The sequence below is a fragment of the Erpetoichthys calabaricus genome, chromosome 8 (genome assembly GCF_900747795.2).
Source record: "Erpetoichthys calabaricus chromosome 8, fErpCal1.3, whole genome shotgun sequence".
Classification (NCBI taxonomy): Eukaryota; Metazoa; Chordata; class Cladistia; order Polypteriformes; family Polypteridae; genus Erpetoichthys; species Erpetoichthys calabaricus.
Window position 1 is genome coordinate 76,907,054 of NC_041401.2, and position 27,648 is coordinate 76,934,701.

The 27,648-nt window shown below is 41.9% G+C and overlaps 3 protein-coding genes across 3 annotated transcripts in view; 2 read left to right on the forward strand and 1 right to left on the reverse strand.

The window, feature by feature from the left end:
• The window catches only part of LOC114655687 (claudin-3-like), a 67,949-nt gene extending 41,209 nt beyond the window's left edge, over positions 1-26,740 (reverse strand). Inside the window, exon 1 of the mRNA XM_028806849.2 lies at positions 26,651-26,740. The gene's annotated coding sequence lies outside the window, so the exon portion shown is untranslated. The remainder of the gene's footprint in view (positions 1-26,650) is intronic.
• Positions 1-27,648, forward strand: part of cct6a (chaperonin containing TCP1, subunit 6A (zeta 1)) — a 679,017-nt gene that overhangs the window by 274,797 nt on the left and 376,572 nt on the right. The window lies entirely within an intron of this gene.
• LOC114655691 (claudin-4-like) overlaps positions 26,837-27,648 on the forward strand; it is a 32,006-nt gene continuing 31,194 nt past the window's right edge. The window contains exon 1 of the mRNA XM_028806853.2: positions 26,837-26,943. The gene's annotated coding sequence lies outside the window, so the exon portion shown is untranslated. The remainder of the gene's footprint in view (positions 26,944-27,648) is intronic.

A 27,648-nucleotide genomic window follows, 5' to 3' on the forward strand; every position in this document is an offset into this window, starting at 1 on the left:
GGGACATGTAGTTTTGACAATGTACATTAAGTGAATCTTCATGTGAGATAATAGTGTCAGGCGATGGGTAGAATGGTTCAGTGTTACTGCTGATCACCTCTTGGTGGTCATCTTGTAGCCTTCGCTTTCAAAACCTACAAAGAAGAAAATCGATGTACTCATCGCATGAGAGAGTCTCGAATGAAAGACAAGGGAGGCGTGAATATACCATGATGTGGGGGCACAAGAAGTTCAGTTGCCACCACTAGTCTAAACAACATGTTATTTACTAGACATTTTCTTGCACTAAAATACAAGCACATGCTGCCATTTAGGTTTAAAACTATTAGTTACAGTACAGGGTATTTTAGTCCTGCCAGGCAATTCACAGTAATTCCAATGGCCTCATTAATTTAGGCAATAGCAGCAAAATGGCTAGAGGCAAACTTACAATTATGCTACATACAGTAGAGGACATTGCTTGGCGATTTTGTAGAAGTTTAGTTTGATTCACTTATTCACAGTTACAAGGAAGTCTTGTTAACACCATACATTTTCAGGACATCTTTGATTTGGGATATGCTGTACTGTTGACATGTTTTGTACCTTCATACAATGTCAAAAGCTCATCATCCAACTCAGGGTTCATCCCAGCAGCACTGGGTACAAGCCTGGATCGGTCTATCACATGCACATTCTCCCATGCACCCACTCTCAAATTCAGAGTCACAAGTTAACTTAATTTGCTTGTCTTTGTGGACGTGGGAAGAAAACTGGAAAACCTAAAGAAAGAAGCTCAAGCAGGCACAGGAGAAGAGTCACACTGCACACAGATCGTGTCTGGCTGCTCCATCTGAACTGAACTGAATTACTAAACTCTTTCCACGTTACTTCAAACAGGAAGCAGCTTTGTATATTTCAGTCTCTTAATATCTAGATATTATCCATACAAAAGGGACACTTTTTTATTTGTGAAAACTGTCAAACTAGTAAAAGATTTCTAAACACCTTGCATAAATCTCTCAGGGTGATCATTTTACAGCTTTGCCCTCATTTACGCTGAGGAGAGTGATAGATTCTCTAGAATCAAAGAAGGTCTTGAATGGGTAGAATACTATTGACAGAATAACATTGACTCCTACTTTTGTTCATACATGACATCTAATTAATAATTAAAGGATGGGACAGCCTGCACATTTGAAAGTGGCTACTGCAGTTGCGCTCAGGGCCGTCTTAATGCATGGGCACACTGGACAGTTGCCTTGGGGGCCCACGAGCAGGGGTGCCCCATGCTAATCTATGTATGTTGTGACTTGCTGAGTGGTTGTGTAGGTAGGGGTCCCAGTGCACAGTTTTGCCCGGGGGCCTATAATGCTGTTAAGATGGCCCTGGTTGTGCTCATTAATAATGGCAGCTGTTGGCACCCCATTCAGGGATGATTGCTGTTTTGTGTCTGGTGCTGCTCCTTGTGACCAAATGTGGCTTAAAAAATGAATGATTAGATGATCGGATGCTTGATTTAAAATAGGCTCCTTTGAGATCCACGGGAATCCACTTTTTCTGGGCAAAAATATCTTGCACAAAGGACAGGCCTTGTAGACTTCGAGTGTCATAAAGGATGGGCAGGCATTGGGGAAAGAGGGTGATTTGTTGCCTGGCTGGAAGGCTGTAATGGAAGGAATGCGGAGATGGAGACACAACCTGGCTGGGATGACTTGCAATCATCATCCCCATGGGAAGAAAATAATAATGGACGGACTGGATGAAATGAGGCACCAGGAGCAGTTCATTCCCCCACACAGAAGGTGGCAGTATTCCTCTCGTCTGATCCCAAATAGAACTCCCACAGTGTTGAATTGGATTTGGGGTGTGGAAGTGCAGTCTTGTTGGGGTCCGCGGATGCCACCAGAGAGAGCTGCCAGGAGAGGACTGCCCTGGATTCCACACAACCCAGAAGTGCTCTGGATAGCCAGTGACACTGGAAGCATTCCCAGATCTGGCTTAAAAGTAGCTTGCTAACTCACCTCTGAGAGTCAAGAGTCGGGAGGCAGCGGGCAAAACTCACCAGGAGGAGAGGTAAGAGAGAAAACAGCATTTAATGTGTGTACTGTTGTATTACTGTTGGAAGAGTTCCGCTTGAGGAGGTGTTGAAGACAAAAAAATCTTCTTATTTGAGCCCGGCGTTGGGTTGGGTGACATTGTATGTGCGGTTTGGGGCTCGCTTGCACCCCCTTGTGGTTACAAGACAAATAGCTAATACATTTTTATTTTATTGCAGTGTTTGAAATACTAAACAGTATGGGAGTAGGATGATTGACAAGTCCCACAATCTGTCACCTGTAGTGGTGGTAGGGGAAGAAGATCAAATCTGTGGGTGAACTTCATCAGGTTAGTGCCCTTGGAGTATTCCATTTATCCATCCATTTTATGAACCTGCTTAGTCCATTAAAAGGCTACAGTGAGCCTGAGTCTATTTCAGTACCAATGGAGAAAAGCAAAAGTGAACCCTGAATGGGACCTCAGTCCTCACTGAGCATACATCCTCACACACACACACCTACACACCCCACTGACCAATTTAGAATCACCAAATAATCTGAAAATAATATCTCTAGGATATGGAAGGAAGCCACTGGACCCTGGCACAGGTCTACGCAGACACAGAGCTGGTGTGTAAGCTCCACATACACAAGGACCACGGATCTCTGGAGCTGCAAGGCAGCAACATTAACCACTGGGCCACTATGAGAGGTCACGTTTCAAATTCAAAAAGTACAAGTTACAATGCTCTACAAAGCAGAAGTTCTGAAATCTACTAGCCAGTTTTACATTATTTATGTGAAACAAAGAGACAATAGTTGACAAATTGGTGTGATAAGAGTACAGGGGTGTGGTGGACAGGAAGACATAGTTATGCCATGACAGCAATCTATGTTTTATTTATGTATCTGAAACTTCTATCCAAAGTGATTCAAAGTCATAGACACATGCTATAATTGGTTCCATAATTCTAAACTTAAACTGCCACCCTGGTAAGAGAAGTAGCTTACACAATAAATCAATGATTGGGTCTGAACTGACAGCCTTGTGACTAGTAGTCCACCTTCTTAAACTTTTGTTACGCTACAGGGCATAGATCCTCGGACACAATGCATTTAGGAATAAGGTACAGTACAAGTTTATCAAGTATAATATTTTATAGTGGTCCAGTGTTTAGTGCTCATACCTCAAATATCCAGGGTCCTGGCTTTGAACCCTTGTGTTGAGTTTGCATGTTCTCCATGTCTATGTGAGTTTTTGTTCTTCTTCCTAAAGACATGCATGTTTGATTAAGTGGTGAGTCTAAACTAGCCCCTTGTCAGTGTGAGTGGGCCTGGTGATGGACTGGCACCCCATCCAGGAGTACCTGCTGCTGCCATGACAGTCCCCAGGCCCTAGATTTGGTGACATTAATAATGGACAAATGAACATATGTTTTAATGTGCTTGATATGGCACAGCTATGGAGTTACAGTTCTGATGAACCTCACTTTGAGGAAAGCTTGATATACTGACTGGTATAAATTTGCCAGGTTTTTATTATTGTACGATGTTACTGTACGTTACAGAAGAAACACATCCATCCACCTCACTGTTTTGTAAATTTATACCTGTGCTATAATTTATCCACTTGATTATTCATGAATCCACAAGACTAAAGCTGAAATTTTCCAGCATATTGGCAAAAAAAACAGGCAACTTTAAATTTGTGTGGTGAGAATGAACTGAGTAAGTGGGCCAGAAAATAGACAAATTGATGAAAACTAAGTGCAGCACCTCTTGGGCTCAGCATCCTGGGTTTAGATCCTGCCTCCATTATCCATTTAAAGTTTGCATGTTCTCCCTGTCTTTGTTTTTTTTTTCCTTACATCCCCATAGGCAGACTCGTCAGGGTGATGGTTAATTCCATATCAGCCCTGGCGTAGTCGTTTTTGAGTGGGCTCTGCAATGACTGGCACCAGGACTTGGATTGATTCTTGTCTTGTGCCCAGTGCTGCCAGGATAGGCTCCAGCCCCCCTCCCCAAAGTGAACCTGAACTGGATTAAGTAGGTTTGAGAATGTTAAGCTATAATAAGTGCAGCAAGTCAACAGGCGCTGATCACCATGGTGACTGGCCACACGCTGATCTCTGGTGGCAGTGAAAGCCAGTCATGTATCTAATGTTTCGATTGTAGGCTCCTGTGGGAACTAATCTCTAAACAAAGACGGAATCTTCCTCACCCAGATTACTTTAAAGCCTACGCCCTTTTGTCCTTAGGTTTTGCCATTATTACTTTGTTCACCTGCTATGCTAGACTAACTCCCCCAGGGAGAAGCGATCAGAAAGCAGAGGACTGAGCAATTTTAAAACAAAACTTCACCTTCCTATTGGCCGAGCTGAATGTTGTTGTTTTTCAAATTCATCCTGAGCGGAAACAGGTCTTTCTTTCTTTCTTTCTTTCTTTCTTTCTTTCTTTCTTTCTTTCTTTCTTTCTTTCTTTCTTTCTTTCTTTCTTTCTTTCTTTCTTTCTTTCTTTCTTTCCTTTTCTATTCCTCTTCTGCTAACTTGGAGACATGGATTATTAATGACTGAATGAGGTCCAGAAATATGTCTGCTTTGAGACCGTACCATCATGATGGAAATTTAAAAGGGTGACAAATCCAGTCATCATCATCCTTAACACAAAATGAAAAGCTTGCAGACAGGCAAAGGGTTGGCTTCTCTTAGGCAGTTAGAGTGCCCTGCCAGAATAAACGCAAGCCTGCTTTCTAGAGTCCAATGTACAGTTGTGCTGAAAATTAGAAACAGCAGTTTAGGAATAAGACACATGGCAGGAGCCATTCATAGGGCACAACGTGCACTCATGTGGGAGTTGAACATCAGGAGAACAAGCAAACTCAACCCAGGCTGGGAAGGTGAGATGACTGCTTTAAGCACTGCGCTGCCTTGCTATTAACCACAGAATTTCAAAAGCTCTAGGAACCCTCCTCTTTATTATATCACATTGGCTTTTTTTAACTGAATCCTTTAGCAAAGACATATTGTTATAATGGCACAATGGCTGCTTTAATTTGTTCTCAGTGAAACTAGAATATTGTTTCGGAAAATCCATCTGCTGTTGGCCCAGAAACTTGCCGCACTGGTTTGTCAGCTGACAGGTGCTTTCCTCCACCCACAAGTAGACTGGAAACCTGAGTGCAGGTTGAATGAAGCTGTGGTGACTACGTGTGACAGAGACATCGACTCCATTGACTTTCTGAAAATGTTTCAGAGTGACACTTTAAACTTACACTCATTCAAGAGTCCAAACGCTCAGCAAACACAAATCCTAAGCTACAAACTGTAAATACCTGACTGGAATGTGTTTCAGTCTTGGAGCCTTTTCATTCCGTGTCTTTAATTTATTTATTCACCTCCTTAACCTGCCCTTAACAGGCTGTGCCTGGCAGCACAGGGCGCAAAACAGAAACCATCTCTAGATGGCATGACGGTCCACTGCAGGGCACCTTGCCACATTAGAGCTAACAGAAGTGGCACTGAAATTCGAAGGGAAACCCACACAGACACAGGATGGACATGCATACTCCACACAGAGAGGGACCGGACTGGGATTTGAATGCAGTCCCCTAGAGCTCTATGGCAGCCGCACTAATCTTTAAGGAAGCCCACTGCTTAATTTGGCTTCTCACATCCCTGCCTTACAGCTACATTTCATTAAAAACAAAATTAGAGAAAATGTTGCTGCTTTCAGCAGTGCTCCTAAACAGCTGACGTGACTTCTGTCTGCTCCAATACTATTATAAAGGCAGTTTGATTTTTCATGACACTGAAACTGTAAACTGGGAGATAACGTAACATTCTGAGATTACTACACAGGGCACAGCCCTGGCCAAGATGCCTGTTCCTCGGGGAGTGTTTGTCTGCATTTCTCTTGCCTGATGTTCTCCTGAGTTGCTTCCTTGTTGACTTCATTATGGGTTTTCCAGCACTGAATGGATAAGACAGTGTTAGTCTGAATCTGATTTGTTTTCAGTTTTTTACAGTGTTATTTTAAGATGTAAAGCATAAAGTGTTGACAACAATAGTCTGTCTGTCCCAGAGTCACTCCTTGGTCTGTCTTCTCTTCACCTAGTGTGTGCAAAATGGTTCCTCAGGTTACTCATTTCAGTCACTTTGTTAGAGCTGGAAGACATTTGCTTGTCTCTTTATTCAGGCTCAGAGGTTTGTGGCGTTTCTAACCCCACGGTGGTCAGTCATTTTTACTGTACGTAAGGAGCTCTGCCAATGACATGCCTGTACTCACAGATATGCAAATGTGTTCACGATAGACCCACCCCTCTGAAGCTTTTTTTTTTCTCTGTTGCACCAGTGAGACATAAAATGGAAGTAGTGGAGCTGCTCTCCTCCTGTGAAGCAAGAACGCAAGGAATGACCCAGACAACGGAAACCAGTTCAGGGTTGACCCGTGCTTGCTGTTTGATCTGGGTTGGGTGCTTTTCTTTTATGAAATTCAAATCAAATATCTAAGCTGGAGCAGGAAAAACAAAGAAAAACTAGAAGCTGCATTATGGAGACCTTAGGTTACAAGAAATGAGCTAACATTCTTTAGGCTTTGCTTGACTTGAATTAATGAGAATGAATATGTACAGTATTTGGCTGATACCTTCAACCTTTTGTGACTTACAGTACGAGATCAGGATGAGGTGTGTTTATTTACAAGACATTTTACAGATGCAGCATAGACAGGTGACTGGTTCAGAGTCACAAAGTGAGTTGTAAATTGGAGCTGAAGTGAAATAAACAGGGCTCCAGGGAGGGTTCTGGACACTCTAAATAACCCTTTGGACCTCCTGAAAGTCTCAAAATCAAAAATGCTGCTTGGGGGGGGGGGGGTTGTTATCATGAAAATAATATTTTTTAATAATATAATGATGTTCTAAATCACCTAGTGTCCAGAAATAGTCTCAAATGTGGAAAATATGAATTCTGAAGAAGGTCATTGTTAGGGGGAGTCTGGCTTGCTCTACCCTCTAAATGATCTGCTTCTGCCCACCGTGCTCCCTCAACTATAGAGCTGCAGTGCTGGTCTGTGGCAGGGTGGCAATAATGGTGATTCAGTCAGTCAGTCAGTCATTGTCCAACCTGCTATATCCTAACACAGGGACATGGGGGTCTGCTGGAGCCAATCCCAGCCAGCACAGGGTGCAAGGCAGGAACAAATCCTGGGCAGGGTGCCAGCCCACCGCTGGATACACACAAACACACTCACACACCAAGCACACACTAGGGACAATTTAAGATCGGCAAAGCACCTAACCTGCATGTCTTTGGACTGAGGGAGGAAACAAGAACACCCGGAGGAAACCCACGCAGACAGGGGGAGAACATGCAAACTCCACGCAGGGAGGACCCGGGAAGCAAACCCGGGTCTCCTTACTGCGAGGCAGTACCGCTACCACTGTGCCACCATGCTGCCCATAATGGTGATTCATTTAGCCTAATTCAGCTTGAAATGAACAAAGGAAAAAAGTTCTCTACTTGTAAATTTTAAAAAATGAAAAAGGAGCAATAAAAATGTCCCAAATCAGGTCAGGTTGGAGAGCATGCACTGGTACAGTGTGTTGCTGCACCCACCACACGATGAAACAGCTCGAGATCCTGGTTGGCAGCCCCCAAGGCAGACTGTCCAGTCTCACCCTCTGGAAATGACCATCTATCTGACTGTAGCCAGGTATTATGTGGGCATCCACTTGGCCTGGTCTAACTGCTTGGGTCCTCAACAATGAGGATGCTGAGAGCCGGGTCACCCTTGGGGAATCATGCCACATGGCCGTAGTGCAGGGACTGACGCTCCCTCACAATGCAGGTAATGTGCCTCATTCAGGACTCCGTGAGCAACCGCTCATTCAATACAAAGCCAAACCAACGGTACCCAAGGATTCTCTGAATACTCCAGTGTTTGTCTCAGGTCACTGGATAGCATTCATGCCTTGCAACCATATAGCAAGACAAGAAGCACCAGGACTCTAAACACTTGGACCTTCATCCTTTTGCAAAGATGTCAGGAGCACCACACACTCCTTTCCCGCAACCTCATGACCCCCCCATGCTCTCATTGACTTCATAGGAAGAGTCACCAGAGATATGAATGTCACTGCCGAGGTAAGTAAACCTCTCGACAAGGTCGACACTCGCTCTGCAGACAGACACACTGCCAATGGCTGTGCCCAAGAGGTCATTAAAGGCCTGGATCTTACTCGCAAATTATGAAATTTTAAATGGAAGCTTAGCTGTTATTGAAGCATCACCATTACAGCAAGTGAGTCAGCAGCTTCTGCTCTACCACATAAAAGTGCAAGTGTATGTGTGTGTAGCACAAAAAATGGATGCTCTGCTTGATGCTGGTCAGAAGTAAGAGGAAATGTAGCTTTCATTTTAAGTAGTCTGTTGGAGCTATGCATATTCTGTAAAGCTAATTGTATATTCTACAGAACCAGAGTAAGACTTCAGCCATCTATGGAAAACTAACAAGGACCCCCCCCCCCATTACCAAAGGGTATTTATTTCACATGCTGGTCTAAACGCTTTAGCTGTTACACCAAACTGTATGCCATAACTAAGACTTTATTCTAGTACAGGCTTGAGTAGGAGTAGAAAAGCTGAATGGGGTCCAGTGTGATTGAGTGTGGGCATGAACCCAAATGGACTGCCATCCTCTCCGGGGCTGTTTCTTGCTATGCTCACTGCTGCTGGGAAAGACTCCGACTTCTTAAGTCCCTTAACTGGAGTAAGCAGGCTTGAAAATGTATGTATGAATAACACTAGACCCATCTTGGGCAGTTTCAGTTCATACTACTGAAGGGAATCATGACTGTGTGTGGCAAATTTTAACCAGTCAATGAAGAGCTCAATCAGTGAATCAGTCAGGCTTTATCAATGGTAGCATCAGCACCTCACAGATCCAGCATCCATGTTTCGAATCCCACATTGTTTACATTCTTCCCACATCTTATCTTTTTACTCAGTGAAGAGGTTTTCCTCCAACATTCCCAAAGATTTGTATGTTGGGTTAATTTGGATTTCTAAACTAGTACGATAAGTAGGTTTGAGTGTAAGCGAACCCTGTGATGGGTCCAGGAGTGTTTCCTGCCTTGCTTCCAGTGGTGCTGGGACATGCTCTGGACCTCCACAAACTGGATTATTCAGGTCGAAGAATGAGACAAGATTATAATTATTCACTCATTCACTCACTCAAGTGATAATCAAGTGCTCAGTCTGCCCATCTTTCATCTTTCTGGTGTCCATCATAGTGTGCAGAGGTGTTCTACATTTACACAGTTCAGTTCATGGACCATGCAGAGAGAACAGGTTGAGGGGCAGCTGGTTACAAAGTCAAATCTGTAGCCAGCAGGAACACATTCAAGAATTATTATATTCATGAGGATCTTCCATGAGGTCACCCTCATTTTTTGCCTTGGGGTGAGCTGCTTTTTGAATTATCTTTATTCCTGCTTTGTATCCAGAGTGCCCTCCTTCACCTTACATAGGAGACGTGAGGTCTGAATTATTCTGCACACTGCCTTATCTTTCTCTACTAATATCATGGGTCATGTGGAGCAAGGTCAGATTGTGTCATACACTGTTTATGCACTAGCTGTCACCTTTGCACTTATAACTTTTACAATCTCATGAATTTTATATTGCTTAACTTGTGCAGTGCCTAGTTGACTTACACCAATGAAGCACTTTCTTTAGTTGTAGGGTTTAATGCTTGCATGGTTCCCTTTGTGATTCGAAATTTGCTTTTAATAGAAGATAAAGACAGATACATGAATGAAGCCTCTAGCACAGTAAATAGCAATGCTGCCTCACATCTTAAAGAACCTGACTTCCCTCCTAATCATTGCTTGACTGGATTTTCTCTCTATTTCTGCACAGGTTTCTCCTGGTTCTCTGTTTTTCTTCTTAATTGCAAATGTGTGCATGTTAGCTGAGTGGGCACATCCAAGTTGGCCCAGTGTGTGTGTGCCTTGTGATAGACTGTTTAGCTGTTAATGCCATCCTGAGTTGACTGTTACCTGTCCACTACAGCAATTCAGACCAGTGCCACTATTCTTCATGCACATAACTTTGCTAAAAATGCACTTCAAATATTCATGATATTGCCTAACTGGCAAGTTTGGTCTGCACCATTGATTATGAGGCTTGATAAATTGTTATGTGGGCAGGGCTGATGAGATCTGAAATAATTAGCAGATGGATATGAAGTCAAAACAGGTCAAAACCAGGAGAGCAAAGAAAAACATCCTTCAAGTTCAAAACAAAGAACAAGAAACAAAGACAAGTACATAAGTGAAAGTTTGATTAAGAAAAAGTTTGCACCTTGGATAGGGAAAGACCTTTTATATCTGTTGCACAGCAATACTCAGGTCACGATCTCCAAGGACATACCCATAACAACCATTGTGTGTTCTAACAATAGTTGTCCAACAGCACAGTGAAATGCGCAATTGCCTGTAACAGAATAACTCCCATCATAACCATTCAATTGTACTAAAGAATTAATGCACTTTCAGCCCATCCTAGCATCATCGGTGGCTCTGAGGCTAAGGACCTGCGTTGGTGTCTGGAAGGTTCCTGATTTAAATCCCATTACTGCCAGAAGGTATCCTTTTCGGTTGCGTTCTTAAGCAAGGCCCTTAACCTGAAAATCGCTCCAGGGGTGGTGTACAATGACTGACCCCATGCTTTGACCCCCAAAGATCATGCAAAAAGACAATTTCCCCTCGGGGATTAATAAAGTCTATCCAATCAAAAAAATCAAATCAATCCAACTATGCATAGCCTTAACAACATTCAGCATGTTTTTGTGCAGATCTGCAGAATCCATCCCACTGCTTACACCATTGTGTGCAGCTTTAGAAATATACTGTACCAGTAACGTCGGACTGCACGATAACATGTAGTAAATATACTTGACTTATAGTTTTCATACTCTTTCTCTGTACGTTTAGCATTCGTTTGCTCAAAGCTATTAAGTGTTCAATCTGGTTTAAGAATGATTTAAGATATGAAGAGGTAGAGGAAGTGACTGCAAAAGTGGTAGGGGTGAAAACGGCACTGCACAGCCGCCCTGCTGCCCACTGCCAAGAGTTGATTCTACAATAAAATAAAATAAAAATAAAAAGAGTAATAAAAATCATCACCCCAAAAGCGGACAGTAGAGGTCACGTAGTATATGTGTACCAAATTTCAGGTCAATTGTTCAAACAGTTTGTAAGCTACAGGTGATTTAAAATCCTGGACAGACAAACGGACAGCCACGGTAACATATTATATAAGAAGATATGTGATCCACCGCTGGTCACACTGGGCTGTCATGAGAGATTTAGACGCTAATGTTCTATACCGTATTCTAAGATTATTAAGGTAAGGAAGCCATACATATCAAGGTAAATTTGTTATGTTCCCTAATCGTAGAGTCGGAGAGTGACAATGTGTTGCATGATTAGCACATACAAGTAGGAATTTCCCTGTACTTTGCATGCGTGACAATGATGACCGTATAAACCCTATAATACAATTTGTAAAGCATCCATTGAAGTGTAGAGTTCATATAGATCATATATCAGCTAGCGTGCTAGCCTGTGAAAAGGTTTATTTTGGACTCATTATATGTCTATTTGTGTGTAATTCGTAATGGAAAAAGGAGACACTGAAAACACATGATTCTCAGAAATTCATTTGTGTATCAAAACTTTATTCTAAAAACAGGAGGCAGTGCCTCTTACATTGTATAAAGTGCCAGACCTTTGTCAACTCCCAATCTGCAATGCTGGGAGTCTAAAAAGAGAAGAGTCAAAGCACAGCCCCCTTTCACCACTTAAACATGGACTTTGGCTCCTAGTTTTTAGTATTTCCCCTACAGTTCTATGCATCAGTGCTCCTGAGGCATAGTCCTCAGAGTGGCAGGTCTGGTTTCCAGGTCTGATGAAAGCAACTGGCATGCAAATAATTAAGTCTTAAAAAAAAGTGAGTCAACATCCGGGAATGAATTTGACCAGGATGAAGAACATTGTACAAATCAGCCTAGAAGGAAAATTCTTCTAGTAAGGATTAGGGCATACAAACCTGCTTCCTGAAGGTGAGACCCTAAACATTTCAGCTCATTCTATAAGTCATTGGTGGTGCATTAAGATGACTGAATGCCATATGCTGCACATGGAACTGCCTCTACCATTTATGCTCAGGCAGAGCCATACTAGCAATTGGCCACCCCCTTGAAAAGAGACCATATCATCCCCCAACATCAGTATGTAATGCTGAAATGAAGCTTATTGGTCATGGAGTTGGGAGAGAATGAACTGAGAGGCATCACTGCAAGTGCATTGTGCAGCTTTAAAATTACATAAAGGAGCATGGCTTTTCAGGGCAGGAGGTCTTGGGAGTGTGAGAGTGACTAAAGAAGCCACCAGGAAGACTTTTCTTCAGTTAGTGGTCACTGGACTCACTGTGTCTATGCTAATCACTCAAGTCTACTTCTGTTCATTTATCTTTACTTTTTATGTCTTTATTGCTACATACCCAGTGAAGTGGCTAAGTTATTAGACTTTAAAACTACAAGGTTTCTGGTTCAATTCCTGCCTCTTATTCAATATGTGACCCAGAACAAGTTGCTAACCGTGCCTGTGCTCCAACTGTAAAAAAATGTATGTTGTATGTAACCATTTGTGCCCTTTGGCTAAAAGTGCACCTCAAATGTACTTTAGATATTCTGATTTTGCAGTCCAGGCAATAATGGCTGTTAAAGGAGATATACTTTAATCTCATGAGGGCTACTATGGCAGATTTCCTATTTCCACAACATTTTCAGGCATTTCTCTTTGGTTCTCATTGTGGCTGTGGATGAAACCATTGACACTAGGGTCACATAATTAAGAAGGGTGTGCCTCATGGCATTCTTTAACTGGACTTTCCTTTGGATTTGCCACTTTGTCATTTATTTTGCTGTATAAACTTTATGGCCGGGCTGATTAGAGCCAAAATGATCACATTTACACTTAGAAAGCCCACCTCCCTTTGCAGTTTTCCCATTTTTCTGTTACGATTACAGCAAACGTATAGTAGTTCGCAGGCTAATGGACCATGTGACTTTTATAGCTCTTCTGTCATCTGTGTGTTTACAGCGATACTTTAGGCGAGGGCCTGTCTCAATGAGACCTTTTACCCTAACAGGTTGTGTTAAATAACATGCAAGCTCTAGCATGTTGCATTTGATCACCGCCCAGTTCCACTTTAGCTGCTCCAAATAGCTGACATAACACAGACATCTCTTCCTTAGTCACATGCCCATGAGATGTAGACAAGTCACTCTGCAGGTAACACAATGTAACATGTTTTCAGGTTAGTGAAACTTGTGACATAAATAGGAAGGAGGATCTGTTTATAACTGCCCTACTGTTCTCTCCTGCATGTGACTCTCACAACAGATTCACGTAGCAGACATTTGTAGAGTAGAACCTCTATTTTTTTTAATTGTAGAGTGTGTCAACCTCAAAAATTTAACAAAACGAATGAGGGTGTAATGAGGGTGGTGTGATGGTTGTACCCTTCATTAGCATCCAATAATGTGACAGCTCCTGTCAACAAAGCCCTGTAAAACAAAGACAGCTCCGGTAATACACTGGTGACACTCTCTTACACAGATAGGAGTGTCACTCACACCCCCCCACACCCCCCCATTCATCCCTCAGGCTGCTGGCCTATTGCAGGTGGGGTTGGATTCCACCTCATAATAATTAAAGAGATTTCAGGCTGGCTTTGGACCACTTTCCAGTGTCAAACCGCTTCTGACAAGCCAGACTGATACTGTACTAGCAACTCTTCAGTGGTTTCACTCCTGAACAAACAAAACAAAAAAACCTTCCGGTAGAAACCGGCTTCTCCAGTCTGCTCGCTGAACAGGTGCTTCCCATGGTAAAAGTGGCTTTACATAATGGGCACGGCCTTATGAAGGAGAGGTTTTCAGCTCCTCACCACCTTCATGGCAAATTATTATCAGTGAGGGCTTTTATTCGAGCTGGAGCACTGGTGGTACCTCATGGATCTAGCATCTTGAGTTCAAATTATAGTATGTGCACTGTCACTTTTGAACTTGACACCCCTGATTTGTTGTTGCATTCATCATCACAAACAAAAGTTGTTTTCCCTTCTCATTAAATATAATGGGAAATAATGGACATTTTTCTGATATTCCTTTTAATACTGTAACATGTCAGGAGAAAAATAATTCCATTTAGTTTAATCCTGTATGTTATGCTTTGTCCACTGGATACCCATGTGTATTACTTTTAACTTAGTAGTCAAATTGTGAAGCTTCTGTTAATGAATGTTTTTGCCAAATGAAAAATATAGTGATGAGAAAATAATTCAATATTGTTACAATGCAACATATACTCTATTCAGTAACTCCATTTGTGAAACACAAATAGACTCAGCATGCCTCAACTTATACAAAACAAACATAAACGGGCACTAACTTCACACCTTTTGCAACCAAGGACCAGAAAGGCACACACTAGAGTGGAGGACACGGACTCCACAAAATCCCTGGAGGTGTCCTATGGGATGTTGGCAGCAGATCCTTTAAGTCCTATAAGGTGCGAGGTAGGGACTCCATGGATTAGACTTGTTTTTCTAGCACATCCCATGGATGCTTGACAGGATTGAGATCTGGGGAATTTGGAGGTTGAGTCATCACCTTGAACTCTTTGCCATGTTTCTCAAACCATTTCTGAACAATTGTTGTAGTGTGATGAGGTGCATTATCCTGTTGAAAGAGACCACTGCCATCAGGGAATACTACTGCTATGAATGGTTGTACAAAGCCTGAAACAAGCTTTAGGTAGGTGGTACGTGTCAAAGTAACATCCACATGAATGCCAGAACCCAAGGCTTCCTTGCAGAACATTGCCCAGAGCATCACACTGCCTTCTATCTTGCATCCTAAACAAAAACACATGCAGCTGACCATCCACATGACCTAAAAGAAAACATGATTCACCAGACCAGGCCACAATTTTCCATTGCTCCATGGTCCAGTTCTGAGAGTCACATGCCCATTGTAGGCAGTTTTGGCAGTGGACAGAGGTCAGCATTGGCACTTTGACCAATCTGTTGCAACTCATTGTGTGTTCTGACACCTTTCTGTCATTGCCAGCATTACGTTTTCAGCAATTTGTGCGACTGGACCATGTGGGCTAGCCTTTGCTTCCTAATCACAGTAATGAGTCTTAGGAAACCATGTCCCTTTGTGGTTGTCCTTCCATAGACCACTTTTGGTAGGTACTAACAACTGCATACTCAGAGCACCCCACAACACCTGCCGTTTTGGCGATGCTCTGACCCAGTCATCTATCCATTACATTTTGACCCTTGCCAAAATCACTCAGATCCTTATGCTTGTCCATTTTTCCTGCTTCCAACTCATCACCTTCAAGAAATTACTGTTCACTCGCTGCCTATTATATCAAACTCCTTGACAGGTACCATTGTAGCGAGATAATCGGTGTTATTCATTACACCGTCTGTGGCCTTAATGTTGTGGTTGATCGGTGTATATATGAATTGTACGCATGAGAAGTGTCCTGGTTCCACTTTTCTCTTTGATCTTGTTGCTTTCCTTACATTTTTTGTGAAGGGATGTTCCAAGTTAAGGCTGCATCAGTGCATGACTCATAAGCGCTACGTGCTTTGCAGACACAGCACAAACAAATTTTGGAGTGGCCTCCTCCAGACTTTCTCATATACTCAGATATGGGGATGGATATTTGAGGAGTAAACTGTAAGACAATGATTATATTTTTATATTATGTACATTAAAGAACCATCAACAACAAATCAAATCAAATTATTAATATTTTGAACAATTATTATAAAAGTAAAGTTAAATAAATTGAACTCTGCAGCTGCATGAATAAAAGGTAAACTACCACCACTACAACCTTCCAGTTAATGGAAATAGCCAAAAAGTTGATAGAAATCTACATTTTGTACTTAATACTTGAATGCAAAATTTGGTTGACCTAACTGAAAGCGTACTCATGTTATACTGTTTACATACACTCACAGACAGACACACAGACATAATTCCAAAGATGGTATTTTCGGACTCGTGGAGGTCTAAAACGTCACAATCTCGACATCAAATCTTTGGACAATTACAATACTTTCTCTATACTTCGTATATAAGAAAGTAAAAACAAGGATATTAATAATAACAATAAAGAATACAAAGGCACGTTAAGTACAAACACACATGTAGTCTTAGAACTTTTAACCTACATTTGAATATATTCAAATCTTTACTTAATTTTAATATGAGAGTTTGAACATTACTTTTCTTTCAGTTTGATGGGGAAGCTAATAGAAATGAGATTATTATTATTATTATTATTATTATCAGACCCACAAACTCTGCTGGGCCTAAACTCAAAATGTTTTCAGTTGTCAGTAAAATCTGACCAGAGCCTGGTCAGGTCAGCATCAATACACTAAGTACAACAATGTCAGTTGTTTAAGATGTGAATCCATGGCTTGCAGTGCCTTTTTGCTAAGGTGTTGTGCTACAAGACATGTGGATGCCAGTTCAACCCATGTTACATGGACCTGAGTGACTCCCTTCACCTGTCAGTGCTCTTACTGTCACAACATGTAGTAGTCATATCTGTAGGTAATATCATATAGAACAATTGAAATTTTAAGAAAGAAGAATTGAGCTGGGCAGTAGGATGTCACAGGGATTAGAATGCTGCCTCACAGCTCCAGTGACCTGGCTTCAAATGATGTTCTCCTTGTGTCCACCTAGTTTTCTCTGGGTGCTCCACATTTTTCAACACATCCTAAAGGGTTTTGTTTTATAGGCCACTACACTGGTCTGATATGGGTGAGTGTGGATGTATTTATGAGTGTGTCCTGTGATGGGCTCTCATTTTGGTTCCTATTTGGCACCCAATGCTGTGGAGATAGACTCCAGCTCCCTGTGACCCAATAACTATATCAGTACAGGTACCCCTCGAGTCTATATACCTGTACTTCTCCCCCTACTTTATTTCTTGTATCCACTGACCACCTCTGTAAAAATCATTAAGGTTACTGATGACACTTCCATTATTGGACTAATTACTTATGGAAACGAAACAACATATGGAAGGAGGTGACTCGTCTTGTGGCTCGGAGTGCCACCAGTAAAATGCTTTTCAATACCACTGAGGCAGTTAAAATGGCAATTAACTTCTGCAAACAACAGTTACAACATCTTCCTCCTAGAAATTAATGATACTACAGTAAATATGGTGAAATCTTTGAAATTCTTGAGCTCAGCTTTCACCGACACTCTCACCTTGGACATTAACACCACTAATAAGCACCTCAGCAGTTGAGTGTACTTTTTTGCGCCAACTATAGAAATTAAATATTTCCTAACCCATCCTAGCACAGTTCTACAAAGCCACAGTTGAAAGTGTGATCACATTCCGAATTGTTGTCTGGTTTGATTCAGCAGCAGTCTACTCCAAAAATAAATAACAGCGTGTTGAAAGGTCTGCAATAATTGGCCATGCTCTTCCTCCTGATGCAGACCTGTCTGCATCTTGTGTGATAAATCATGTCAAAAGGGTCATCACTGACTCATCTCAGGTCATCACTTGTTCCTAAAAGTCCCTTCTGGTAAACACTTTAGGTCAAGTAAAACTCAAAACTAACAGACAGCTAAACCGTTTTTCTTCCCAGAGCCCATAGCCCTTGCAGACTGTCCTCCTGCTTATGTGTGTGTTCTCTCCTATACTGTATGAAGGTGTGAGTGTGTGTGTACAGTACATGCACATGTATGGGTGTCTATGTGCAAACACACTATACACACACATACACTCTCTCACTTGCACATTATTGGCACATCTCCTTTATAACTGCACTACTGTTTATAATATGTGTAGTTTAACGTGTGTTATTTATGTTGTTTGTGATGTTGTGTTGTGCTATAAGCAGCTCCAAATCTACCAATTTAAATTCCTGTACATTTGGTACTGGCTAATAGACGTGACTCTGATTCTGATTTTGATTGGAATGAATTACAACAGAAAATGAATGGAAAGATGTAAAGGCCAGTTGTCAAGTGATAATCAGGAACCAGATCACCTTAAGCAGGTTAAGTGTGTACAGTCATAAAGCCTTGACACTCAAATCACTGGACATGAGTGGAAATTCCTACAGACTGCAGGCTGGCAAATATTGCCTCATTATAAAAAAAGTGACTGAGCTGATGCCGATAATCATAAGGCAGTAAACCTAACATGCAACAAGGATAAAATAATGGAGACAATTATTAAGGAAAATATTGAGTAACAATTCTTATGAGAACAGGCCATTCAGCCCAACAAGCTTGTCCATCCTACTTACTTACTATAGATTATTCAAGATAAGTTCAAGTCGAGATTTGAAGGCCCTAAAGTCCTACTCTGCACCACACTACTTGGTAATTCTTTCCATATGTCTATTGTCCTTTGTGAATCAAACATGCTAACATTTGTTTGAAATCTGCCCTTACCAAGTTTCCAATAATTTCCCCATGTTCTTGTAGAATTTATTTCAAAGTAACAACTAATTCCCTGCCTAGTTTTAAACACTTTGAGTATGTCACCTTCCTGTCCCATTTGCTTAAACTGAAAAGGTTCAACTCCTTGAATGTCTCTCTGTGTCTCAAAACCAGCCCAGCTGCTCTCCTCTGGGCTTTTCCTACCACTTTTATGTCTTTTTTTGTAATATGGAGACCAAAGCTGTACACAGTTCTCCAGGTGAGGCCTCACCAGTGCATTATATAACTGAAGCATAACCTCCTTTAACTTGTTCTCCACACAGCTCCACAAATGTAACACAAGTACATTCAAGGTATTACATGAAGGAAGTAAGAATGTCACACTTGAATACACAATAGGAGGTCTGAAACTTGAAAGCACCTCTTATGAGAAGGATGTAGGAGTCGTAGTGGACATTATCTACATTAAGATAAGGTTCATAATCAATCAAGAAGCCTAATAGGATATTAAGTTAGATAGCACAAAGTGTGGTGTACATGTTAGGGGTGCTTACGCTTAACTTATATAAGTGAGGTCTCACCTGGAATATTGTGTGTAGTTTTGGTCTCCATATTATAAAAACAAATGCAGAGAAGAGCAACTCGGCTGATTTTAGGACTCTGAGGTATGACCTATGAAGAAAGATTAAAGGAGCTCAACAATTTTAGTGTAAGCAACTAGTAGGTGGCATGATTGAAATGTTTAAAGTTATAAAAGGAATTAGTACAGTGAATCTCGGCTGTTTGTTTAAATATTTTTTTTACAAGAACACGGGGGCAATGTCGGAAACTTGTTATGGGAAGATGTTGCAAAGTATTTCTTCAACAGAGAGCCATAGACACATGGAATAAATTATCAAGCATTGTTGGACTTTAAGGATTTTGGAGAACCTGGGCGAACAGGACTGGCAAAATAGTTGGTCTGAATGGCCTGTTCTGCTCAAAATTGTTTGAATGTGAGATTTCCGCAAAGGTGAATGAAAGTTTAGGTAGAGAGAGCGAGAAGGTCGCCATTGGAATCTTTCAGGTGGGTCACAGGTTTAAAAGGGGCAACTGGGGATGACAGATATTCTGGGATGCAGTAGTAATTACAACGTTGACCGTAAGCAGCAGTCTTTCCAAAACAGTTTTCAATTTGACAAGAAGCCAGTACTGACCAGCCGCAGCAGGAGTGATCTAGTCGAGGCTGAACCTGTTAACACATTGTGCTTGAAAACTATAAAAACATATTGCAAAATGAAGGCTGTTTCTTCAACTGTGGGATCTTGAAAAGCTGATTAATTTATTTGTTTCGACAGAAATTGAAGGTTATAAAGTTTATGGTCAGGTTGCTCAAATTCTTTGTTTACACCTCTACATTATTGCAAAATATGACAAAAAGGACCAGTAAAAAGTACAACCATTTAAGTTTAGTTTCTAAATCACTTTACTGGCTTCAATTTAGGGTTGGATATCATTTTATAATTGTCCCTTTGACATATAAAGTCATAAACCGCTTACCCTGCCCTTATGTCACAGATGCTATTAATGCTTCACACCAAACAGTGGTCTCAGGATGCAGGCGTGAAAACAAATTCCCAAAATGCGAGACATAAAAATATTACAGGAGGCCAAGCCTTTAGCTCTGTGTTCCCCAAACTTGGAATGATCTACCTGACAATACTAAAGAGGCGGCATTGCTCTGAATATTTAATTCAAGACTGAAAACTCATTAATTTAGTACAGCTTCTCTTGGCAGAAGCGGTTTGCATGGCCTTTTAATCACTGCAGTGACCTTTTAGATTCACCATTACTGTCTTTCTAATTGTATTTCATTTCTTGATTTGCCTTGGAGACAATGTGATGTCATCAAAGATGGACCCAATGTCAGATATTCCTAATTCAGTATTAGGCGCAGTCCACACTGCTATGTTTTCATTTAAAAACACAGATATTATACTCCGCTTTCATTGTTCATCCACACTACCTTCTGTGTTTTCAACCCCTGAAAATGAATATTTTTCAAAATTCTCTTGAGAGCCGTACACAGCCTCAGTGTTGTAATGAGGAAGGGTGACTCTAATTGCGCTTTGATTTGTTTGTGCTTATTACTAGCCCTTCCCTGATTAGATCCTGCTCATTACAGCGTCTTCATGGAAGACAAACATATTCTAACATAATGGACATAGAGGAGTTGCTTTCCATTGCCCTTTTGTGTTGTTTACATGAATGCATCTAAATTGCGTTTTTCTACAGTTTGAATGCTGCATACACGTGCATACGGCAAATCATTAACTGGTCGCTGCAGTCTTATGATAAATGCTGTGGCTGGTGGGTTTACTGCCCCTTCAAGGATTTTTCCACCTATGTGCGCATTCACAGTGTGGGTGAACATCTACATCATATGCATTTCTGGTCATTTTAGTGAGGTTGGAGATACTTTTGTAAATGATGTGAAAACACTAGTGTTGACAGAGATTGTTTATATTTCAAACATGCCATATTTAAATGAAAATGTAGTAGGGTGGATGTTGCATTAGTTAGGTAATTTATTCCATACTTTCAATAGTGTATAGTGTATTGAAATTATAAATGGAAGTTCACTTTACATGAATAAATTGGATTGCATTTAAAAAAGGGACTAATGCTGCTGTGTTGTGAAACTTAAAACTCAGGGTTGAAGAATGGCTGCAAGTCTGGTCAACAGGGCTATCATTCTGTCAGGACAGCTTACAGCTCACTTACACCATATCCCACCCGAAATACCATCAGGGCATGTGCTTCAAATATCAGTCATTCAATATCTATCTATCTATCTATCTATCTATCTATCTATCTATCTATCTATCTATCTATCTATCTATCTATCTATCTATCTATCTATCTATCTATCTATCTATCTATCTATCTATCTAAATTGTCACACATGTGTGCAGGGGAGACAGTTTAGGGGCTCACATAAATGTGTTTCTCCACCGGACTAGGGTTTAATGCTGTTCTCAAACACTTTCTCCTCTTTTCCTCTGCACACCATCAGAAGAACTGGCCTCCTAGAAACATTACTTCCACTTCCAGTCCTGCCCTCCTCTTTCTGCCTGCCAGATATATAATGGCCATGTTCTTGTTAATTTTCAGTTCTGTTTGGGGCTTTCCGCGGGCTTCCTTGTGTTGCAGCGCTGTCTGTTGGGTTAGTGTTCATGTTAATTTTAAAGGTTTTCTGACGAAACTGATGGCCAGAATCCTGCTGGCTACGCCAGATGTGAACACCAGGGGTCGCTGTTGCCCTGTTGGACCCAACAGACAGATGCTGACACCGGGTAAAAGCACTAAGAAGTATTCTTTTTATTCTTTTTTCCCTCTGTAGTGCCTCCAAAGCACCCTAGCCACTGCAAATACAAATAAATCAAAACAGAAACACAATACTTTTCCTCCTCTCCTCCCAGAAGCTCTCTCACACTCCCTCCCAACTCCGGCTCGCATGCTGGGTTCCCATCTGTCCTTTAAATAGTCTTTGACCAGGAAGTGCTTCTGTCCCTCCGACGACGTGACTGATTGGCACTTCCGGGTCTATGAAAGAACAGGGATTTCCTTCAGTCCGGAAGTACTTCAGGGCTTCTGTCCTTGTGATTACCTCGTACTTCTGGGCTATACCGAAAGAATATGTCCCCAGGTCCTTTGACAGCTCCTCCTGGTGGCACCCACAGCACCCAGCAGGGCTGTGTGTCCAAACTCCATTTCCCATAGTGCCCTGTGGGAATCCGGGGTACCACTGCACTCCAGGGATGCTGCCATCTAGTGTCTTGGGGGAAGCAGTGTTGGCAAGTAGCTGCCTTCCCCCATCCCTCTATTCCAGGGGCGTCCCAGCCGGGTTCAGCTGCTGGCCGTCCATCACAATATATATATATCCATCCATCCATCCATTTTCCAACCCGCTGAATCCGAACACAGGGTCACGGGGGTCTGCTGGAGCCAATCCCAGCCAACACAGGGCACAAGGCAGGGAACCAATCCTGGGCAGGGTTCCAACCCACCGCAGGACACACACAAACACACCAAGCACACACCAAGCACACACTAGGGCCAATTTAGAATCACCAATCCACCTAACCTGCATGTCTTTGGACAGTGGGAGGAAACCGGAGCGCCCGGAGGAAACCCACGCAGACACGGGGAGAACATGCAAACTCCACGCAGGGTGGACCCGGGAAGCGAACCCGGGTCTCCTAACTGCGAAGCAACAGCGCTACCACTGCGCCACCGCGCCGCCTATATATATATCCTCATGTCCAAATTGAATATATTTAATCCTAATCCCCATTTGTATTATTGAATATTTCAATATGGTATGTATTTTAGTGTAAAGCTGGGTGAATTCATCTTAATTTGTATTAACAATGCCTTTGAGAATTTCAAAGACCTCTATTAAGTTCCACTATGGCCTTCTCTCTGAAATCCCAAAGACTAAATAGTCTCGGCTTCCTAAATGTTGTCACAGAAACAACCTGTGCTTTATTCTGGTGACAAAAGGAATTAGGATTAGACTAGTAATTGATGCTGATGAATGCGCTGTGCTGATTTGTCTTGATGGTAGGGATTATGTTTCAATTCATTAAAGCAAGGTGTGCACTTATTCAGAGACTACTTCATTTCAGTTGGTCAATCAATCAAATGACTTGAGCCAGAAGAAAGAACGTAGGATGTTATCCATTTGGATTTTGCGTATTTTCCTTCTGTCTGAGGATGTTTTCCTAACACATCCCAAAAGACATACAGCTTAGGTTGATCAGTGACTCTAAATTGTCTCTGTGTGAGTGAATATGGATGAGTCCTGCGATGGGCTGGCATCCTGTCCATGACTGACATAGGCTCCTGTCCCTATGACTCAGAATTGGGTTACATGGGTCACAGAAAGTTATGAAGAACTGACTGATTCTGACTGCTTATTTATTGAAGCATATATTCAAATCATATTGGAAGTGCAACTTTAATCATTTGTATCACATATTAGGACATTTTTTCTTATGGTGACGCTCACATGTTTTAGTTTCATCAGCTGAAGTTTGATCACATATTTTAAGGGTTTTATATCACATTATTTTCAGTAATGAAAATATTCATATTTCATCACATTTCCAATGATCAGAAAAAAGAGTAAAAGTACATGTATCAGTTGTTAACGGTTATCCACGCCCATATTTATTCTTCAAAAATCATCTGCCTTTAAGGAAGTAATTAATCTGCATTAGATAGTAAAGAATGAAGAATTCTTAAGAAATCACAAATGAAGTTATTTCCATCTAATTTTTCTTCTGGGAACAGGAGCCACCGAAGTACGAGTTCACAAACAGGCACAAATAAGAAAGGATCAAAGACAGCCAGCAGACATCGCTGGAGATCGCACCTCTTTTTTTCCCCTCTGTTGTGCGTGTCTCTTCTCGTCACTTTAGAGATGGACTCCCGACCCTCTTTGGGGTCTTCTCTGGCTGGCATATTGACACGCGGGACCTTTTGCTGCCATTCAAAGTGTGACCGCCGCCATCGCCACCACCACTGAACGGACCGAAGGGCGAGGGGTGACGCCCTCCACCTGCTACTGATTTAGCCGTCTACCCCAAATCCACAGTGGGCTGATCTGACGCAGTTTCTATCCTTTATTTTATTTGGTTTCATACACTTTATTATATGTTTGTCATTCTCTGCCTTGGCGGTTGATTCAGCGCATATTTCTGCGGTGACTTATACTGTACCTATAAATAAATGCTGAAAAATGTGCACGTGCCACTGTGCCCCCTATACAGTGTAGAAAGAAAACTCACTCGGTGTTTATTTGGATGAAATAACCATTTTTAAATTCTCAAGGCCGTTAAATCCATTTCCAATTGTATCGTAGACTAAACGAACGCTTCATTAACCCACCTCTCCGCCATTCAACCGCGTCCCCCAAATTTTCCCGTCCTCGATGTCGCCTTGCTGAAGATCTGCTCGTTGTAATTCTTTACATTTGGTACAAAAATACACTATCGATTAAGAGCTTAGTTGCGGCTATCACGATAGTGACTTGATGGGGCAGGAACGAAGCCCACCAGCCCATTGCAAGACACACTCGCGTTTCCAGTGTCCTTAACTTGCACGTCTTGATGCTACACACCTGGAGAAATGGCAGACACACAGACAAACGCTCGGGCTGTCATTGCAAATGAGCCTGCAGGGGCTGTGATGTTGCAGTGGCAACCACCGTGGCATTACGGAAGACCACGGGATGCTCATGAAAACTTACAAAAAGGACACGTTTGTAGCACTTCCTCTGGGTATTGACGTTTTTGTAGTGCCTTCAGGATTCTGGGATTAGCTCCGCCTACGCAATACTGGAAAAAAAAAACCGATTCTACAAAAAAATTGGATGGAATTGATGGCTTAGTCTGATAAGGATTAGTTTTTGTTAATACAGTCTAATACTTGATGATCGATTATAATAATAATAATAATATTAATAATAATAATAATTATTATTATTATTATTACCATGAATATTTGTTACAGCAGCAGTAATAGTTTCTTGAAAAGCAATTCGCATCATTGGTATAAAAGATTAAGGAAGCCCGCTAATGGTACTGGGCCGGGTTCTGTATTAAACAAATCAACAAAAGAGGCGGATTGTGTAATTACATGTGTGTAATACTGCCCGTCTGCTAAACAGAGGATACCATCAATAGCACCTTAACGGTTAGAGTGGATGTAATTTGTCGTTTTCAAGCCAGCCTTCAAGTGTTTACAGAGTATATGACATTAATGTAAAAGAGGAGACAGAGCTTTTAAGATTAAAGACAGATTACATAAAGTTTATGAAATAAATCTCATTGCAGTTTCCTTATAAACTTAAAAAAGAAACGTTTGCAATAATCTAAGAAAAATTCTGAGTTAGAATTGTTTGACATAGTTTTGTTCTTTTATTAGTTGTCGCAGAAACACATTCTGAACCCACCGATTATTAAAACCTGCCTGGGGTTATGATGCCAAAATAGAAAGAACAGCTCTTATAAACTTTATGAAATATAGCCGAATATTTGGATGGGAAAAACTGGATAAAATGCCACGTCTAGCAAAGCAAAGCTTAAATACAAGACCTGTTCTTAAAACCACAGGCTTTAGTGAAACAAAAAAAGCAACAATGTGACGGTGAAGGGCACGGAAGAGTCTATAATCAATTAAAAGTATGCAATTCGGTGAAGTAGTGATCTATCTATCTATCTATCTATCTATCTATCTATCTATCTATCTATCTATCTATCTATCTATCTATCTATCTATCGTCTGTTTTAGTCTGCTATTTAGTGCCTCTCTATGTGTGTCTCTGCTATATAGGGCCTTTCTCTATCTATACATCTGATATATAGTGCCTCTATCTATCTATCTATCTATCTATCTATCTATCTATCTATCTATCTATCTATCTATCTATCTATCTATCTTGTGCCTTTCTCCATCTACCTGACGCATAACGAAGCCATGTATCCCCCTCCTCTTTGACTGCTAAAGCCCCCTCGGGCCCGCCTCTGCCCTTCATTCAGTCTGGTGCCCCTCACAGCCTTAAACGGCGGGCCAGGGCTCGCAGCTCAACACAGTACGAATCAGACGATGCTCGGCGCACGCCAGCACCACCAGTTACCTTTAACTTCCTGATGAATTCCACTAATGGAGGGGACATCCCGAACAGACGCGCGCACACACACTAAGATGTACAGACCGCTTCATTCAGTGATGCTGACACTCCCACCGTCCTGATGCCGGAAACTACCAAATGGCCCAAATTTATGACAATCCGCTGTCGGATAAACTCCCCGTTAATCTGGCATCAACCAGTCGGTTGCGCTTCGCCTGACGGGGACTGTCAGTTCTTTTGTGGCCATTCCGCCCCGCTTGGCGCTGCTCGACACCTCAGATTCATCAGGTTGACTCCGTTCCCACACTCCTGATCACTCGCATTCTATAGACCGGTCACTGCGATTGTCATTAACGCCCCCGGTGGTCCCGTGCGCTCCTACCTGCTCCTGGACGCGCTACTCCAGCCCAGTGATACGGACTGTGATGCGCGCTGTCTCAGAAAAAGAGTCCCCTGATTGTTCTCGGAGGGGTTTTGTGTTACAGACCGTGTTCTGTTTCACTCTTGGAACAAATCAGTGTATAAAGGCAGAACAGTGCTGCGTGTCTGTCCCTTTGGCCCGTCCCTTAAATCCCAGTAACTGGAGGGCCAGAGAGGAGACATCTGACAGAAGTCCAGAGAGATTCACGGCTCAGTCAGAAAAGAAGACCAGAACCTCATCGGCTTAGCATCCAGGTGAGCTAACTCAGTGTCTCATTTGTCGCCTTGGCTTTTTTTTTAAATTAGCTTTTAAAAGAAATCCTGTAAATGTTGTAGTTCATCTTAATTCGGTGTAATGAGGGTCAACACCTATAGGGTATCACTGCACTCTTAAAAATGCAGGTGCCAAAACGGTTGTTCACAGTGATGCCATCAGGAATTATTTTTGAGTCTTAAAAGAACCATCCACGTGAAGGTTTCAGAAAGAGCCCGTACTGGTTTAGGCCCATAACGGGTATTATAATGAATAAATGATAACACATTTGTGAAATGCCAGTAGGTTGCTGATTTTTAAAGCACTCTTTAGTTGAAGTGGCTTCTCCTACTGTCACATTTGTCACAAATGGGAGGAAGTGAAGATGCTGATGACAATCCAGATCCTAAAGTGTTTTGAGCCCATGCCAGGATGCTTTAGGGAGTATTAATGAACTGATGAGGAAGTGTCAGTGGGGCAGACGTTGTGCATACTTACGTAGGAGACCTTGATGTGGAGCCCATGAAAGCCCCGCTGGGCTTCAGCAGCAGTCAGCCAATGATCTGTCCGGGATGAAGGGATGGAGATTTTGGACGTACAAGGTGGCCCCCTGCAGACTGAATCAGGTGTCTCCCCAATCAGAATGTGAGTGAGCACCCCAGAGATGAACTTTACACTCGAGTGAGCTGTTTATCTGCCTTCCGCTG